The 18,007-nt window shown below is 35.4% G+C and overlaps 1 protein-coding gene across 10 annotated transcripts in view; it reads right to left on the bottom strand.

The window, feature by feature from the left end:
* INPP4B (inositol polyphosphate-4-phosphatase type II B) overlaps positions 1-18,007 on the bottom strand; it is an 837,179-nt gene that overhangs the window by 659,812 nt on the left and 159,360 nt on the right. For all 10 annotated transcript variants that reach the window (XM_082727238.1, XM_082727234.1, XM_082727229.1 and 7 more), the window contains exon 2: positions 14,879-14,941. The gene's annotated coding sequence lies outside the window, so the exon portion shown is untranslated. The remainder of the gene's footprint in view (positions 1-14,878; positions 14,942-18,007) is intronic.

The following is an 18,007-nucleotide window of genomic DNA, read 5'->3' as shown; positions in this document are numbered from 1 at the left end:
GTTTTATTTTCTGGTTCTTTCACTCAGTATTCCCCTGAAATGCTTGCATTTCTGCAGACAAAGCATAGGTCTCAGAGATGCCACACACACACACTGAGACTGAACTTTTTCTCTGCCACTTATCACCTCTAATACTACTTCCTTGGTCCTGTTTACTACCACCTATTGCCTAGATTATAGCAATAGCCTAATCATTGGTCTCTTCTTCTGACTATGCTCAAAGAGTGGCCAGAGTAACCCTTGTAAAAGGAAAGTCAGACCATCTCATTGATTTGATCAGAACCATTCACTGGCCCTGTGACCTCCTTCAGGTCTTTGCTCAAATAGCATCTTCATAGTGAAGAGCTCCAAGCCTCTCTCCTTAAACATATAATTTTACTGCCACTACAAAATGTCCTATCCCCCTCTCTTGCTTTACTTTTCTCCAAACCCCTTGTATAAAATACTATACAGTTACTTGTTTTGTTTACTGTCTGTCTCCTCTTATTTGGATATGAGATCCAGAAAGATAAGGAGGTCTGTTTCATAGAATACTACATCCCCAGAATCCAGGATTGGTGGCCCATATAGGAGACCAATAATATTTACTGAAAGAATGAGTGACTAACATCAATCATGCATTCTTGTGATAATGACAGGCCTCAGAGTACACATAGGTTGTGTAATTTCCACACTATGTACTATGTAGTTCTATGTGTAATGTGATTTTAAAGAGAGTTTTTAGCTATTAAGCAAAAAATAAGAAATATTTCCAGAAGTTGTCTGAAATTCATAGCTAGGTCTTTTTTTTTTTTTTTTTTTTTTTTAGTATCATGTTATGTTAGTCACCATACAGTGCATCATTAGTTTTTGATGTAGTGTTCCATGGTTCATTGTTTGGATATAACACCCAGTGCTCCATGCAATCCATAATCAGGTCTTAATCCTATGTTAGCAATGTTCCTTCTGGCTTACCCTATAAGTCAAAGATACCTATATATGACCCTGGTTAAACAGATAATACAGATAATGTGTTAGGGATGCTGATTTTGGGTCTTTCTTTTTTGTCTACTTCATCATACACATAAGTACTTCTATTGGCCTAAAGAGTGTGAAATATAGCTCAATTTCCTTCCTTTATTTTCTTTCCAATAACCCATAATTATGGAACAAAAAGGGAAAAATGCTAAAAATTCTTCCCCCCATGAATTATAACCAGATCACAACCTTAGTTTTTTTTTTATTCACTGCTATTGCTATTTAAAATATATTTGCTCCTGTAAAAGCACTAAGTGAGCCATTAAGACTTTTCCCTTAATAATAAATACTTTTTCCCTCCATAGAGAGACAAAAAGAAAAAGTCAATTTTCTCTACTCTCCTAGTTTATTCCCTTTTAATTTTCACAAACTCACAACTCTGTCACTTAGCTATTACTATTATCCCCATTAAACAGAAGAGAAATTAAGCATGAGACTAGAAAGTTTGTTCAAGGTCATGTAGGTGTCAGGTGGAAGAGTTATGATCTGACTCTGAGATCTAAGGCATGGAAAGATATGTGCTTTATGGGACACAGGATATATCTTGAGAAATGTGATTGATTGTCAGCATGACTGACAGGTGTCTAGCTTAGAAGACTAGGTGAATGATGATTCTTCCAACAACCTGTAGGATGAAGTTTAGAGCACAAGTTTATCAGATCAGTTTGGGTGTAAGTTTGAGATATCTGTGGGAAGATAATTTTGAAGCTCAGAACTGTGTCCAGGCCTGGAGATATAAATAGGGAACTCAAAAGCATTTGGACAGAATTCAAAATTATGGAGACCAATAAGTTCACTCAGGAAGAGTTCACTATGCTTGGCTAATAGAAAATAACAGGTTATCTGAGAAAGAGGCATTTTACCAGAATGAGAGAGTAAATGGAAGATTGTTATAGGCCAAAGAGTGATGGTTTTGGGGGAAGTAGATTACAGTGAACGTAATCTACTCTTCTGAGAATCAATTCAACACTATCTAAAACTCATTCAAGGGAAGGAAGTAATTCAAAACTATCTGTAAGTCACAGGAGCTGTTAAAACTTTCTTCAGCTGATCATCTCCCCTTTGACACCTTCTAAAATGGACCTTTCCAGAAAGGTCTGAAAGTCTCATGTTGTAGGAAAGTCTCATGTCGTAGGAAAGACCTTGCCAGAGATGGCTGGCCATCCTCTAACTCCTCTGGAATCCTCCCGAGATAGCCCTCTGTAGGAAACACTCCATGTTATGGCCCCTTCCATCCTATCGGTGTCTTGGAATCCAGTTTTTTGAGGCAAGATAGTCTGTATGGATGGATACTAATAGCGAAAGTGTTACTCTTATCAGGTGACTTCTGTGTGGAAATAAGCCCTCTTGGGGATTCATATTTTATTCTAAAGCAGGATTTCACAAAGTGTGCTTCCCTAAAGCCTAGTACTATTGGATGCAATCAGTATTACATAAAAATATGCTAAAATATAAAAGGTTCCTTGTTACACTCATTTTAGGAAATGCTGGGCTATAAACAAAGTTTAAGAAGTTTCTTTACAGCAGGATTTTCAGAGACTAATATTCTACCATACATCATAAAACTACTGGAGAGACATAAAATTTGGCATTTTCTGAAATTACCTGATTACAGGACTTTTTAAAAAAGTTATCAAATGGGTCAGAAATCTAGGCAGATATCTTCCTACGGGGATAATGCTAATGGTGGGTATTTTAGGCAATGTGGCAAATTAATTAGAGATCAAAATCAACACCACTGTAACCATACCATGTATCACCCTATTGGAGCAGTAATTTTTTTCCACTTTACCCGCTTTCAACTCTTTCCTCACAACATGACATTAATTTGGTCACAATCACTTTTAATGGGAATAGACCTTTGCTTTAGAGTTTAAGTGTTTGTTTCCCATTTTGATCAACAAAATTCTATGGACTGCATAAAAAATGGGATTGGGGTTTGTGGTGCTTTTTCTTTCACAGTGTACATAATAACTGAGTAAAAATGAGATAAAGCTGATGAATAAACGTCATCATTGATATTATTTCCCTGCTTCTACTTGCTTTTTTTTTTTTTCTTTTATAGCTTGCAAGCTCAGTTATTACAAGGAAAATCAATAAACAAGCTTTCAAGGAAACTTATACCCAGGGAGAATAAAGACCCTTTTGCCTTGAAGTTATTCTTTTTCTTTTTTAAGGGAGTAATATCCGCTCCACAGCCAGAGTTCACTTTCAAGTCAACAGAAGCCCTGTGTGCTCATGAGGTCTCTCTGCTGAGAGAACAGAGCCCCCAAGTATTTTCAGAGGGATATCTTTTGTTACTAGGATAACTTCTGTGAATTGAATTGTTCCCAAATTCAGGCAAGATTGTAAAAAGGGAAGCAGTGTAGCCCAGAAAATAAAACATTGTCCACAAATTGAAGGACGGGGAAAGAAGGTAAGTAAGGCTACACAAAGCAGCCTTTTCATGTGAATGTAAATGAAACGTAACTTTATTAAGGGAGCTGGGATTCTTACCTCTGTCCTCTCCTGGAGTTATACCTAGGAAATAGAGACTAGATCCTTTAGAATTCTGTTCTAGGTCAAAAGATTTTTGTCATTGCATGACAGTATGTAAAGGAGATGACTTTGGACCACATGTTCAAGTTGCAAATCAAAGCAGCACCCTTCAAAAGAACACAGTGAGATGATAGAAATGCTCTATAACTTTGTGTTGCTTAACATGTTAGCTAGTGGTTACACATAAATACTGAACGCTTGAAATGTGGTTAGTATAGCTAAAGAAGTGAATTGCCAATATTACTTAATTTTAATGAATCCAAATTTAAGTAATTCCATGTGCCTAGTTGTCACCATATTAGACAGCATAGCACTGGAGAATGAGGGCTGAATTTATTAGGTCAGGAGACCCAGCCATTTAGTAAGGACATAGAGAAACATGGATATCACCAAACCATGTCTCCTGGTCATTTCCTTCCAAGCAAAGTTACACCACAAAGCCAATGGCAAGAGTCAATAAAAATTGTCTGTGTCTACTTGGAAAATCAGAGCGAGTTTAAATAAAAAATCAGAGTGAGTTTAAAGAAAGTCATGGGTAAAAGTCATTGGTAGAAAAGTCATTGGCAGTCATTGGTAGAAGGAGAGTTTGACATGTGTCTTAGTAAGACAAGAGAATCCTCAAAAAAATATATGCACATCCATGTTCATTGCAACATTATTTGCAATAGCCAAGACATAGAAACAACTTAAATTTCCATTAACAGATGAATAGATAAAAATTGTGACAATCTAGATGGACTTTGAAGGCATTAGCTAAATGCAATAAGTCAGAGAGAGAAAAACAAATATTGTATGATCTTACTTATATTTAGAATCTTAAAAAAAAAAATGAGCTCATAGATACAGAGAACAAATTGGTGGCTGCAAGAGGCAGGAGTTGGGGGGGTGGGTAAAGGGGATCAAAAGCTACAAACTTCCAGGTATGAAATAAATAAATCATGAGAACATAATATACAGCATGGTGACTATAGTTAATAATACTGTACTGCATACTTGGAAGTTGCTAAAGAGTAAATCTTCAAAGTTCTCATCACACACACACACACACACACACACACACACTATTATTATGTGTTTGTGACAGATGTTAATTAGACTCGTGGTGATCATTTACCAATACATAAAAATATCAAGTCATGGGGCATCTGAATGGCTTAGTCAGTGAAATGTCTGACTCTTGATTTCAGCTCAGATCACGATCTCAGGGTTTTGAGATAAAACCCCATGTCAGGCTCCATGACAGAGCCTGCTTAAGATTCTCTTTCTACCTCTCCCTCTGTCCTGTCCCCACTCATGCTCACTCTTAAAAAAAAAAAAAAATCATCACTACTTGAAATTAATGTAATGTTTTAGGTCAATTATACCTCAATGAAAAGAGAAAAAGAAAAGAAATAAAAGAGAATCCTAAAAAAAAGTTACAGGATAAGAGTGTAACTATATGTGATTGTCTAACAAATTACCCTACAATTTAGTGGTTTAAACAAATAACATATTTTTATTCATGAAATCTGCAACTTGGGTGGGGCCCATGGGAAGATAGTGCATCTCTGTTCCAGTTAGCATTGCCCGAATTGTCCAAAGGCTGGGAGCTGGAATCATGTGAAGGATTGGCCCCACACAGGGCTGGAGATAATGGTGACTACTGAGTGTTGAACCATCAGCCAGAACACTTTAAAAATGGCTACACCATGAGGTCTGGGCTTTTAGCACAATGTGGTGACTGGATTCCAAATACAAGTGTCCAGAAAGAGTTTTGTACCCTCTTTATGGCCTGGCTCTAGACGTCCCATAGCATTGCTTCTGTAAGACTCTGATCATCAGAGAAGACACAAACTCAATCAGGTGAAAAGAGTCTTCACCTTTTGATAAGGGGTGCCGAGGAGGTACACAGGAAATGCTCCTAAGACTAGATATATTGCTGTAGCCATTTTTTTGCAAAATAATTCATCATTTTTTAATAAAATAGTTTAGGCTACAAGTAATAGAGGCCTTATTCAAACTAGATTAACAACAAAATAGAAACTTACTGTTTTAAGGAACTAGTTAGCTTAACGTTTCAAGTATGGCTACATCTAGTGGCTCAAATTACATAATTTCATCTTTCTCCTACATGCTAATCATTCTGTTTCTTGCCTCTTTTGTCTCTTGTCTCTGTCTCTCTGTCTCTCTTTTTTTCTGCTGTCTCAGTGTCTTCTCCAAATAGCAGAACTAAAGATTACTGGTGATGCTAAGTCAACATTCTGACAGTTTTTGAACCTAAAGGAAGTATTTTTCTTGTATACCAAGTCTCACAGAAGGACTGCGATTAATTTGTTCAGGTCCCATGCCCACCCCTTGTCCAATCCTGGGATCTGGAAAATGAAGCTGAATTTTAAGCCAGGTAAATTTTACCTAGAAGCAAGTAATTTAATCTCACTGAACTGCCATTTTCTCACAGGTAGAAAGCAGATTCTGATAGATTGATGGCAAAACTTACTCCAGTTTTCCCCTTTTCTGTGTGCAAACAACTGCAATGTGATTCTGTGGCCTCTTTCATCCAATGGTGAAGTCTATTTCCCTATCCTTGGATTCCACACTAAGCTGGAGATTTAGATTTGTCCAATAGAAGGTGATAGATATAACTTTGTGCCAGTTCTAAGCATAGACCTAAAAATCTCTTACGTATTTTGCAATTTGTCTCTCAGAACCCTGATACTACCAGGAGAAAAAGCTCAGTTTGGACTGTTGAGGAACGAATGATCAAGTAGAGCAAGCTGAGTCAGCCCCGTTCTCCCAGCCAAAGTCAGAGACACATAGGACAGCTCAGCCAAGATTAGTAAAACCAACCCACAGCTGACTTCAGCTGTCTGAGGATACATGAGCAAACCCAGCTAAGATCACCCAATCTGGAGTCCGTTCCCATGAGTTCTGCTCCTTGTGTGTGAGTTCCACAGTTTTATTATGACAAATATGCAACAGTGATACCATTAGTCCCTAAATCTTAGTATTCTGTTTAAAACAGTGTCTGACCTCAAAAAAGTAGTCAATAAATATTTGCTATTATTATTATCCATAACCTGCCAGTACCACACAGAATTTGAGTGTGGTAGCTTCCTAAAGAAGAAAAAGTTTCCCAAACTAAACTCTTAAAAAAAAAAAAAATTAAAAATGAGGTATCTACCACATGCTACACGAGGTCTAATAAGGACAGAATATTGATCTATTAAATTTTTAGCAATTTAATAAATTTAAAAGAAAAAGTAAGCATATCATAATGGGAAGCACATCACTTACTGTCAGTGAAGTAAAAGTAGATGATCTCCAATGTCCTTCACACATTCTGTGTAAATTTCTAATATCTGATATATGCCCAGCTATCATATCATCAATTAGATCAAATAGCAAGCTTCTTCCTTGCAAAATGGATGTTAACATTTTTATTATATGATTAATTGCTGTTGTTAACAATATTTATACTTTTCCAAAAATTAGGACAAGAGTAATTTTATCTCTCCTAGCATTTTTTAAACATAGTAATTATGTCTGACACAATTTTCAATAGTAAACTTTAAAAGAATAAATGCATTCGCTCCAAGAAAGTATATCTATATATTACCTTTACAAATACTGACCCACATGCCTCTGAGCTTCATCTGTCAGTGTGAGTACTTGTACTGGGGGGAGGGGCTGTTCTTTCATAGTCACCCTTTTCACTCTCTCTCTCTTAGGTAAGTCACGCACCCAGTTACAGAACTTCAACAGAACTCTGTGGCAGTTTACAGACTCCACTTTAACTTGTAAATTCTCTTGTGAACCCAATTCTGTATTTCTATTTCTCTTTGACTTTTGTACTCGTGTATTCTGCTATTTCTTTTCTCTATAGGTCTTAACGTGAATTGCTGCCTCCCTGTTCATCACCCACAACATACATGTATGCTAAGTGATGGTGCAATGTAAATAAAGCTCCTAGTCCTGTTCCACAATGTAACAAAAGCAGGATAAGCAGTAATCATCGCCAATTTCATTGTTACCTTTATTTTCTAATTTTGTCTTTGCAATAACCCTAGGTATGGTTATGTAAGTCTTATTATCCTATTTACTGATTATGAGTACCAAGAGAATAAGATGTGTAGGTCACCAAATATGAAAGTACAGGTAGGATAACAGGTACAGCTATATCCACACACCAGTAAGATTAATAATGACTGTGTGAAGAATAATCAGTTTGAGACTAAATTTTGTGAAAGCAAATTTTCAGATTAATGTGACAAAATTAATATTTAATGTATATTAAGCACTTACTATATTCCAATAGCTATTGTAAAAGTAATGTTGTAAGTTGATACTAGCATTAACTCAATTATTTAAGTACTTTTTTCATGGTTTTGTACAGGAAACCAATATGAGACTCTGTGGGTTAAAGAGCTTGCATTCGGTCTAGTAGCAGTAAGCTAATAAATCACCAACAGGGGATTTGAATATAGATCATCTGGTTCCCACAAGTGTCTCTGTTACCCTCTTCTGTCTCTGAAATGAAGAATAAGAAGTTAGGAGAGAGGAGAGAAGGGTAATGGTAAATGAAAATTTATCAAGGTAGAAATAAGTAAATCATACACAGGCTGGATCATTCCTCGTGTATGGGTTATGAGACAACATCTGGGTGAAGAATCAGGTGGAAATGAGGTTGGGAATGTTTATGATGCAGCCACAGAAAAGTGGCCCTTGATGATCAGGTTGAGGTATTTGAGCATCTGCAATGGCCTGAAGGTAACCTTTTCAAGGTTACTTAAAAATCATTTGATACTTGATCAACTAATCACCTGAGTTCTAATTCATGACTAAAATCCAGCAGATTAGTTTGAATCATTCTGCTAATGTGAATCTGATTTGACCAGATATTAACCGCATTATTTAAAATGATGTTAGGATCTATTGAACATTGGCCAGCACTACAATTGTCTTATTAATTTCTGGAAAAAAAAACATTTGAGGTCATCTTACCTGCTGTTTCTTTTTTTTTTTTTAATTTTTTATTTTTTATAAACATATATTTTTATCCCCAGGGGTACAGGTCTGTGAATCACCAGGTTTACACACTTCACAGCACTCACCAAAGTACATACCCTCCCCAATGTTCATAATCCCACCCCCTTCTCCCAAACCCCCTCCCCCCAGCAACCCTCAGTTTGTGTTACCTGTTGTTTCAAGAAGTAAACAATTTATGTATTATAATTCATGGAAAACATATATATATATATTTTCTAGGTTGTTTTCTTTGTCTACTGGTGAGCAAACATCTATCAGAATCTTTGGCATCTATCAAAGTGTTCTGAGTGTCTTATAACAACAGAACACAGATCCAAGAAAGTTTAGACATGACTAAATAAACAGCACACAGATGTGGATGCTGAAAAATTAATACCACACAACCTGATGGGCTGTAGTACCAAAATGCTTCTGCAAAAACAGAATAAATAAACCCAAGCACAAATACTCATGCAATCATGGCATAAATGAATCATAAAACATTGAAGCAGAAGTTTAGAGATCTGGCATCAAATACAATGTCTGACAAACTACTCAGCTGCACACATTGTTCTTCATGTCATCTCATTGGTAGAGAGAACGTTGGAAGTAAAAGGAACTGGTTACATGTCAACAGAAACCGTTTAAAAAATAATTTCAAGATATTTTATGTTTGTAATCCTCCTCATAACTCAAAAGCTGCCTCTTAAATTTTCAGAATAGGTACTTACTATGCTCAGATAAGATGTTCTAATAGAGTACCAATTTGTTGTTGTCATTAAGAATTAAGGCCACAGGAACCCTGGGAGGTTGCTGCTGACATCTAGTGGCATAATTTTTTAAATGCCAAATGCATTAAAAATATATAACTAGAGAGAGAAAGGGACAAACGTACATAAAAATGCACTTGCAAAGTCTAGTGGACATCCCATGTCATAAATTATTTGCCTCTGCCCACAATACTCTGTTTGCAATGAATTGTTCCCCTTCCAAAGTAATGTTAGCACCACAAAACCAAAGAAATGAAAACTAACGCACATGCTAAAGCCTTAAAGGAACCAATTCCCTCAAAGTTCTTAGTTCTCTACTGGGAAGTACCAATTCCCAGACAGCCCTGACTCCCAAAAGCCCTGCTCCAACCCCAACAGTCATAATGAAATTTCTAAATAACAATCGCCCTTTCCACACCTAGTATTTAGGTACTTTTAGGATCCTAGCCTAAAGAAAATACTGTGAAGCAGAGAATATTTTATTTCAGACTGCATATATGCAAACATACACACACATTCAAAATGGCCACAAACTTCTTAGTCATGAGGTTCAACAATTATTGCAAACTTAAAAATAGCTTTCAGGGACAGCTTTAATGGCTTCCAAGCATCAACATGAATGATGATGTATAAAAAAAAAAACACAGAAAAAAACTGAACTTGGAAAAAATAATAAGGCGCATAGAGCATGCTTCTATAAGCATGTAAAGAGATTTGTTTTATAGTCTCTATATGTGTGTATGTATGTATGTATGTATATATGTATGTAAGGTGTGCATATGTGTATGTGAGTAGACCAAGAGACGAGTCTCAAGTTTTGCATGTATCCCCACTCCAAACTAGAACACTGATGAATATAGTAGGTAAACACTGATTTAATGAATGAATACATAAAATTACAATACAACTTTTTTTGCTATTGGTTCTAATGTGAGATACGCTATAGGTATTGTCTTTATAAGGCAGGGTTTTGCTTGTGGGCAAGTGCCTTAGCTGTGTGGCTCAGATTAGAATTTTCTTCCACGACATGTGTGCATAGTGGCAAAAGCTAATGGGTGATAGAATTGGGCAATCTTTCCTTGGTGAAGAGAATGTTTCAATAGTGAAAAATTGTTTTCTTTATAAGTTAATGTATTTGAATTTAGATTTTATTCTCATTGAAAAGATGTGATAAGAGGACAGTAGGTTCTCAAGGCAATCTTAAATAATACATAGCTAATTTAATACATAGCTAATAACATAGCTAATAAAATAACACATAGCTAATTTAACATAGCTAAATTATAACTCTCATAGTACAAAGCACTCTTTTAGCCTTTAAATATTACTTTAGTGGAAATCATGGTGATACAAGGAGTTCATTCATTCAAAGTTTGTGTGCTTCACTCAAAGTGGGTGTAAAAATGGATGGCAAAAGAATCTTCTTTACATTCATATTAAAGGAAAGAAATCCCATGTCTGTGTCTGTACCTATATATAATAAAACGATACTTGTACACATGCACATATACACACCTGTATACATAAGAACTAATAGTAGCAATCCATGCAAATCAGTGACAGTGCAGCATCTAGATGACTTTACCAAGAGAATATGGGTTAAGGGAATGAAATAGTTTTAGTGTTAGGAGGAATTCAGAAGGTCTTAAAGAGAAGTTTTAAGGTTATGTAGGCTTAGGAATAAGGGAGAAAGATTGGGCATTCAGGGTGGAGTATTCAGCTTAAAGAAAGACAAGAATGTTTAGGATAAGAGGGATAGTAAGAGAGAGACAAAGGAAGAAATTTAGGCAGGGGATTGATGGAAGAGCTTGAATATTATTTGCAGGACTTGATTTTAGACAGTAACATGCCTTATAGTGTTGGGAGTTTTTAAACAGGTTTTTAAAAGATGGAGTACCCCACAGATTCTATTCCTCAGAGGAATAAAACATAACAAGAACTTTTCAAATGACAAAAACCACAGAAGCCAAAAAAATTATCTAAAGCTATCATAATAGCTCTTTGTCACGTAAATCCTCTTTAAGAATTACTTTTTAATCACTTCTGTAAGAAAATGCTCTGTGATCTCTTCTCTGACTTGCACTTTAAGCACTCTTTGGGAGCATATTTTGCCTGATGCTACATCTATATTCCTGCATAGCATTACATGTATCACACACAGCACCTAATTCAGGCAATGTGACTATTATCACACCTCTTATCACATGCCATAGACATATTTCTACTTCTCCTTTAAATTCACAGCCATTAACTTACTAATCAACCCGCAAGTTTTGATGATTTACTTTCCACTGTTACTTTAGGGTAGGTATGTAATAAATAATAAAAAATATAAGTAATGCAGTAAGCTCTTAAAATATCACAAGATTTTCATACTTTTAAACCTCAACAGATATTACATCTGCATCTCCTACAGCCTGTATAATAAACTACAGTGAAACACATAACTAAACAATTTATTTACAGTTTATTTATTAGTGTTCTTGAACTTAAGCAACATACACTAACCTTATGATACAGTTTATTTTCAATTCTTAAAACCATTTGTACTAAGTTTAGATTTTAACCTAGTGTACATAAAAAAAAAAATGCCAAATCCTTAATATCTCATTACAGTTACCTACAGTTAAATATATGTGAGGAAAAAAACTTGATATTCTTACATAATAAAAATAAATTACAGACATGAAATATTCTTAATAAAATTCTATTTCCAGGACATATAAAACATATGTAAAAACAGCCTCTATGTTTGTACATAATCTTTCTATGGATGTATAGAAGGATATTTTGACCTGACTAGTTGAAGTTGCTTCTCTCTTTGAATGACAAAATTCAGAATACTGTGACTAAATCACTCCCTGTAAAAGAGTCAAATGCAGAACTTTTAAGTATCTTCCCATGCAAAAGTGCACGCTATTCAAACAGCTTGATCCCTAAGCTCCATTGTCATAGTTAATCTTACACAAAAGTGTGTTAGTTTTCAACTGGGAAAACTGAATGGTCCAATTTGTCTAAAAATAACACCTTCAATACTGTGTCTTAAACTTCTGTATTCTTACTAGGAGGCCAGCATTACCTTGATAACAAAACCAGATAAAGACTCCACTAAAGGGGTGCCTGGGTGGCTCAGGCAGTTGAGCATCTGCCGTCAGCTCTGGTCATGGTCCCAGAGTCCTGGGATGGAGCCCTGTATCAGGCTTCCTGCTCAGCAGAGAGCCTGTTACTCCCTCTCCCTCTGCCTGTCTCTCTGTCTATTTGTGCTCTCTCTCTATCTCTCTGTCGAATAAATAAAATCTTAAAAAAAGAGACTCCAAAAAAAAAGAGAACTACAGACCAATATCCCTTATGAACATGGATACAAAAATTCTCAATAAGACACCAGTAAAACAAACTCAACAGCACATTAAAGATTGAAATTTAAGTGTCTATATTCCATCTGAGATAATAAGTATTGAGCATCAATAATTAGCACTCTCTTGTATTAATAGGAATTTTTTATAAGACGGCAGACACCCCTATTTCAATGAATTGAAAGGTCTAACTTAGAGAGATGATGATGTGAACACCATTTTCTCCACCCCAAATACTCTTCCACATTCCACTCCCAACCTGCATATAAACACATACATGCTAAAGCATAAGCTCTTTGAGCTCTTTGATAATTCTGTCAGACCAAAGTACTTGGACTCTAGAGTATACAGAACGGTTTCTTTATTTTCATGTTGAGGAGAAGTGGGTTTTGTTACTGTGTGTACACAATTCTGAAAACTCTACCATGTTAATGGAAATATCCCTCCTTCTACCTTTCTTTCTTTTACTACATTCAGCTCAAAATAAGTCTATCCATCTCTTACATACATAAAATAAAAGGTTAGTAAAATTGAGTATTAGCATATACAGACCTCTAAAAAAAGAAAAATACCACACAGATGCATCCTGGATAGTCCATGCTCTCTTTATCCTTTATTTTCATTCTAAAGCTCATAGATCCTTGACCCTCATTATTGGTTTCATCTCATTCGGTCTTTTTTTCTTTCCCCTCTCTTTACTGGGTCATTCATCAATTTACCCTCAACAAACACTTTACCACCACTTATCTCCTTATGCCTATATCATATAGCTCAGCTTCACCCTCTTGCACATATGGTCCAGGTAGTTCTCATTATGTCTCTCTTTGGTGAATCACAGTTAATAGTTCAATGCAATTTGCAAAATTGCAAATTTTGGTTTTAGCTACTGTATAAAATATGGTTTTATACAGTAAATATATGCAAAAGGCAACCCTCAATTGATGTCATTAACCATTTTTAAGATATTTTGTAGTTTGAATTAACATTTTAGTATAGATAAAACTTGAATAGAGGGCCCACAATTCAAAATCCCCTTTAGGGGAGAAAAGCTGCTTCCCTAAGGGGTTTATATATCTTTTGAAGAACTAACTGGAAGTCAGAAATAAGTAGAAACACCCCAATTTGCAATTCAGCCTAAATTTTTGTTCAACTGCAAATTAAAGTTCAGAAGCAACTTTTCTGCTAATGTCTATTAAATTTAATGCTACCTTTATTTCAGCACTCATTTGTTTTTAGGAATTCAATGATTTGTCAAAAATAAAACTCAATTAATTCAAATTACTATGCAGCCTAATGTACATTTCAATAATTCTATTATTTGTGTTCACATACATACAGTAATACCCTATCTTCACAGCTGTATGAATAGAAAGTAATGAGAGATGCGTCCAGTTCCCCATCACAATTCTAAGCTTTAGAAACACTTCTATAAAAAACTATTTTGAGATAACACTTTTATCCATAAAACATACACACATTATTTATCTGCATCTATAACCACACTTCATTTACATATACATGTCATTAAAATATTTGCATGAGTGTTCATATTCTTAGGCCAACATATGTAAATAAATCACATAGCAATTTGAAAATTTCGCAACTAAATAGGCAATCTGTTAAGTATAATCAGACATGCTATTCAGCAACTGTATGATATAATTCAATCTTCCAAAGAAAATATATGTTTTGCATGAGGGTGCCTTTATAAAAGCTTGATGAAGTTTTCTAGGAATTTGTACTGAAATTTTCACATATTCAAAAAATAAAAGGTAAAGCCATCTGACTAATGCTTAAATGAAAGGAAAATCTCATCACTGTAACCTGATTTAGAATCTAATTGTCTTATTGTCTATCATTTGTAAATATTATACACTAATTGGGGCTATTTCCAAAGAGAATGCAATCTTCTCATCAAGATCCTATTCACATATTAACATAAATGAAATAAAAGTATAATAAAGTTAACCATTATCCATAACGTTTGATAAGCTATATATATTAAAATTTACTCTTCACTTCATAGATAGGATGATCATCATAAATCATTCCCTCTACTTTTCAGATAATGATTTGATTTTTTTGGAGGGTTATACAGTAGCTAAAACCAGTGATCAGTGATCAAAAAAAGCCAACTGGTTTAATGTATCAGAGTTCAACAGACTAAAAAACTTATCAGTTCAAAAAAAGCATTACCTTGATCTGAATCTTCATAAAAAACAGCAGATCTCTTGCTAGGTAACACCATTTCTTTGGGTTCTGTGGGCAAAAAGAAAAGAGATTAATAAAAACAACCTTTCTTTTTACTCTTTAAATACTTCTTTAAGAAGATTCATTAGTAATAAAGGTCAGAGAGGAAAATCATTTAGCAAAATACTCTGCTCCATTCAGCAGCTGCCTTGGGAAGTACTTGTTATAAATGCCAAATAGTTTCCTCAAAAGTACCCCCCTCCTACAGCTGAGAACATGGCAGATACTGTGGCAGATACTCAGCCCTGTTTTCTTTGCTTCTCTCTCTTCTCCTATGGGAACAAAACAAACACTTGAACATGAAAAAGCATTAGCTTCCACTCTTTCAAAAGATAAGATGTAAGCCATGTTGAGACAGAACATTTACTTGGAATACAACTAACTGAAATGGAATTGGCAATTATCTAAACTTACTTTTCTCCCTCCTGCAGTGAGTATGGGTTTTAAAATATTCATGAAAGCTTGGGTGTTTTCTTATTCTGTCTTTCCACAGAAGTGATAACATGAGATAGTATGGGATGACTCTGTAAATAATTGCAGATTACCCTGCTCATATGATGCAATTTCAGAGCTTTTCTGTGCCTCAACAAAGAGGAAAACACTTTCTAGAAGTCAAAAGTATGAAAATATATCTTATTCCCTCTCTTAGCATATAACAATCTTGATGAGTATTCCTTAAGAGATTTATTGCATCATTATCTGAATGTTCAGATTGGAGGATAAGAAATTCAAGTCTGAGCAACAGCTTTCCAGAAAAGAATGTTACATAGTTAGGTAAGAATTTTAAATTCATCCCTTAAGAAGGTTATTTGGACAAATGTTAACAGTTAAAAGCATCATTGATTAATTGAGGACAACAGTCATTATAAGAAGAATCCTATAACTGTAATCCATATAATACCTTACTAGCTATGTGACCTTGGGCAAGTACATTAAACTTTGTAAACCTTTAAATTTCATCTGTACTATCCAAATAAGAATTCCTCCTACTCAACAGAGCTGATAAATAAATGAAATAAAATATATAAAGGATATAGGACTAATGGTTATTAGCTACTATAATTATCAATAACATTATTAATATTATTATCATTGTTCCCCTTTTTAAAAAAATCTCACTACCTCATTGAAAATCTCTGCCTCTGAGCCATGTGGTGGAATAATTAAAATAATGTCATGCTGGACATCACTGAATTTGTCTTTTGTTAATCAGAGTCGGTGATGACAGAAATAGATAAATAAATAAATAGTTATTGTATATCTTTGGGCAGGTGGGAAAAAAAAAACTTTTCAGGAAGATGAGTTAAGTTGCAACCACTCTACTGCACTGGCTTCTCTTGATTTTGCTAGAGATTTTAATTTAAGGAAGGCCCCCAAGAAAGTATGATTTAGTTTAAGATTCTCTTAAAGCAACTGGCTCTTGTGTACTCATGTCAGTATTCAATCCCATTCAGAAAACACCTCATGAGCTCCTAGTGCAAACCAAGGGTATGGACTGACTTTAGAGGAAACAGTAAACAAAAAGCAACCCCCCAAAAAACATAGTTCGGTAGAGGATTCACATCTTTAGACAATTATTTCAAGTAATTGGTGTAAATACCAAGTTTAAATCATTAAACAGTATACACTGTGTTTGAGCAACAGAAGGTATTGAAAGGATACTGTACAGTCAGGAAAGGGAGATTTTAAAAATAATCTTTATAAATTCAGAATAGCTGAACCGATGCACACTGGCTGACAATCCGCCCTCTTTTGTCTAAGAAAATTTCACAAAAGAGAGGAACTTTGAAGGACTAGGTCTGGAAGGCAGGTAAGTAAGAATATGTCTTTTCAGGGAGCTGGGACAATGCATAGGAAGAACTGAAACATTAAAAAACAAAACAAAACAAACAAACAAACAAACAAATCCATGGAGACCAGATTAACAGGAGACTGACTTGCAGAGCCCATTGTGCTTCTCCCCAATCTCTCACTAAAATGCTCCGAGGATGTCAAAGAAGAGAAATACTGGTAATGGCAACTAGAGAAAAGGGACAAAACATAAAAAGGTATTTCCAGTAGCTGCAGCCCTGATAGGGACAGACTAAGTAACACTGTTTTAGACTCAAACTTCATACTATATATTTTGGAGGACACAGCATATATGATGAGAAATAGAGAAACTGGGAAGGGGCTTTGATTCACACCAACAGTCCCCAACGCCAAGTTGCGGGAATCAAGCAAACAAGTCTATATAACATCTCTTGTGGGTTGAACTGTGTCCCCCAACAAATATATTGAAGTCCTACCCTTGCACCTGTGAGTGTGAATTTATTTGGAAATGGAGTCTTTCCAGAGATAGTGATGCTATATGGGAGGAGGGAAGCTTAATCCAACATGAATGGTGTCCTTATAAAATGAGACACAAAGAGAGACATATGGAGAATGCCACATGAAGACAAGGCAAAGAGATAGAGATCACCATGGGTTGAGGGAAGAAGAGACTGGAGTCAGCAAGCCAAAAAATGCCAAGGATTGCTGACAACAGAAGCTAAGAGAAAGTCATGGAACCAATTCTCCCCTAGGTTTACAGAGAGAACATTGTTCTCTCTCAACATTGTTGATTCTAGATTTATAGCCTCTTAGAATTGTGAAAGAATAAATGTATCTTATTCTAAGCTACCTAGTTTGTGGTAATTTGCTACGGCAGTCCTACTAAACTAATGCAGAGACTTTTGAGGCAACAAGAATTAGGCCTTTACCCTACTCACTTGGAGCTTCAAAAAATCTCACAGTTTTACTAACTCAGCAAACATATTCTCAATTTAGAATTTAGAATGCCCAGCTCCATATAAAAATCTTATTTAATGTTTTTTATTATTATGTTATGTTAGTCACCATGTAGGATATCATTAAGTTTAAGGTTTAAATTGCCTTCTCTCCATAGCTAGGATCTGCTGCAAGTACAAACCAACAGCCAATGAAGAGGGATATGTTGGTCCTGTATTTTTACCCCATGTCCCTCTTCCCTAGCCCAGTTAAGCTTGGTCCCAATGCTCTGGGATATGGGAGTGGAGTGGAAAAATTGAAGATAAG

This window comes from Mustela nivalis (genome assembly GCF_964662115.1).
Source record: "Mustela nivalis genome assembly, chromosome: 4".
In the NCBI taxonomy this organism is placed as follows: domain Eukaryota; kingdom Metazoa; phylum Chordata; class Mammalia; order Carnivora; family Mustelidae; genus Mustela; species Mustela nivalis.
Note: the sequence above shows the minus strand (reverse complement) of the source record. Positions and strands in the feature narration are given on the sequence as shown.